The 2256-nt window shown below is 41.9% G+C and overlaps 1 pseudogene; it reads left to right on the forward strand.

Moving 5' to 3' along the window:
• The first annotated feature begins 922 nt into the window (after positions 1 to 922).
• Positions 923 to 1798, forward strand: LOC148019621 (zinc finger CCCH domain-containing protein 33-like; annotated as a pseudogene).
• The last annotated feature ends 458 nt before the right edge of the window (positions 1799 to 2256 follow it).

Raw genomic sequence — 2256 nt, forward strand, 5'->3', positions numbered from 1 at the left:
CATAAACGTTTATTAATTTAATATGCATTTTGCGAAATCACCCGCTATGGAATCACCCATGTACACACTAAATTAATGAAACGCCCGAAAAGGACAGGCGTCCCCATCAACTTCTCGCACAAAGAATCCTCTTTGTGTATGAGCCCCGGTCATCTAAGTTTACGGAATCCACCGTAAAACCTCACGGAATCCACCGTGGAATATGCCTCCTGGCATCAGTTCTCCATTCTTTCCAATCACATAATCCTGTTCATCATGGACTAAAAGGATTTGCAGATTCTGATTCTTCAATCTTTCCTTTGCAGCTTTATGTAGAGCATTGATCTGCTCATCATTTGTAGCTTTATGTAGAGCATCGATCTGCTCATCATTAAAAGGGAACGCCTCTACTCCCCATTTCTCCAACAAATGCATGCCATCCTTGGCACGCAAAGCTTTCCCACAGGCTCTATGCATTATTTACATTGGCAAAATATCTCCAATGGAAAACCTACATCTGAAATGAGTTGTTTTAGTCAAAACACTAACATTAATGTTGAAAACTACTGCTTAGTTAATGTTTTGCACAGTGATAATTGTGAGAAGTGGAACTTACATATGAATGTTCATGCAATAGTTAACACATTATGTGATAGCATAATTGATGCATAGAACAATGGTGCTACCATGCCCAAGAATAAGACATTGGTGGAGCCTAGATCATACTCTTCTATTGACTATCAGCATGAAGGGTCAAAACCAAAGATGACCTATGATGACTTTTGCCTTGTTTGTCCAAATTCAAAGACTCTTAGTCAGGATAGGTCATATAGGCCCAAAGATAATAGGTACCAAAACAGTAGTATCTGCCTAACAACCACCCACAGCTTCAGATCAGTCAGGTTCTTGATCAGTCCATTCTTGTCTGTATCAATTGCATTGAACTGGTCTCTGCAGCTTTGATGTCAAGTGGAAATATAACCATCCACTTGACTAGTGAGCTAGCACCATCAACAAGTTGGATCAGGGGTGACTATCCCCAGAGGATTGACCAGCCAATGCCAATACTATCTAAGAACATGTGCCTGTAAGTTTGGAGCAACGTGTAGATACCATCACCCTCCTAAGAAAGTTGGAAGGTTAGGCCCCGTTTAGTTGAATGTTATGAGTCTACCATTATGACTTGGTGAAAAGGACTGTGCATTTGACCTATGGATAGTGCATTGAAAATATGGAGCCACCTGCAAGTTCAATCACCCCACCCTTACATATTACCCCTATTCTTTTACCCTACCCCCAGGGGGTCGTTCCTATGCCACCATGGAGTCCTTACCAGCAAGCTCTACTTTCATTGCATGAGGGACAGTAGCAAGCAAGCTACATGTATGGGTGAGCCCTGCCAAATCTTGTTACCATGGGAATGTTACTCCCGTTCATTCCTAGCTCCCCATCAATTGGATTACCAACTCCACCATCTCCTTCAACTTTTGGGCCTCGAGAAGCTATGTATCCAGAGAGGCATGGTCAACCGGAATGCCAATACTATGTGAAGACAGGGGAATGCAGGTTTGGTTTACAATGCAAGTTTTATCATCCAGCTAACCGAACCATCTCCTAGCATGGAAGTATGTTGAGTCCTATTGGTCTTCCACTGAGATTGAGAGCTGCTCCCTGTACTTTCTACAGCTGATTTGGTTACTGCATGTTTGGACCTACATGCAAATTTGATCATTCCATCCAATCTGCATACTCTCCATTGGGAGCATCTACTACACTTGCTCACAATTTGATGGCTTTCTTTGTTATTCCCTTCGCTTGATGGCATGCAAGGCAACCAAGGCATCCACCCTTCTAGGTTCTCATGCCCGATCCTTATGGAAAGCTATAAGGAAAAACCCTTTCTTTAGCAGATTGCTCATTCCAACAAACTTTACTTGATCATCACAAGTGACTCAGCTGCAATGAAGTTTGAGAAAGTTAAATAAACACAAAATGGAAAGGTCTTATGCCTGCTCTAGGTGCGTTGTCCATCTCTAGCCTGCAATATTGTGTGTCTTCATTGTTGCCTGCCATGTCTATACTTGTGTACATGAACTTCTTGGATTTGTGTGGCTGAAAAGGGAAAACTAAACAAAATATGACTAACTGGATCAAGAACCTAAGAAACTCTGATACCACTTATCAAGGAGTCGACTGGAGAGGAAGAAAGAGAAGAGAGAGTATAGAAAAGAGAGAAAATTAGGTGCAGAAGATAGAGAAAGAGAGTGATGAGGAGAA

The sequence above is a fragment of the Lygodium microphyllum genome, chromosome 19 (assembly GCF_053477565.2).
Source record: "Lygodium microphyllum isolate KBCC chromosome 19, Lygodium_microphyllum_v1.1.10, whole genome shotgun sequence".
NCBI classification, from domain to species: domain Eukaryota; kingdom Viridiplantae; phylum Streptophyta; class Polypodiopsida; order Schizaeales; family Lygodiaceae; genus Lygodium; species Lygodium microphyllum.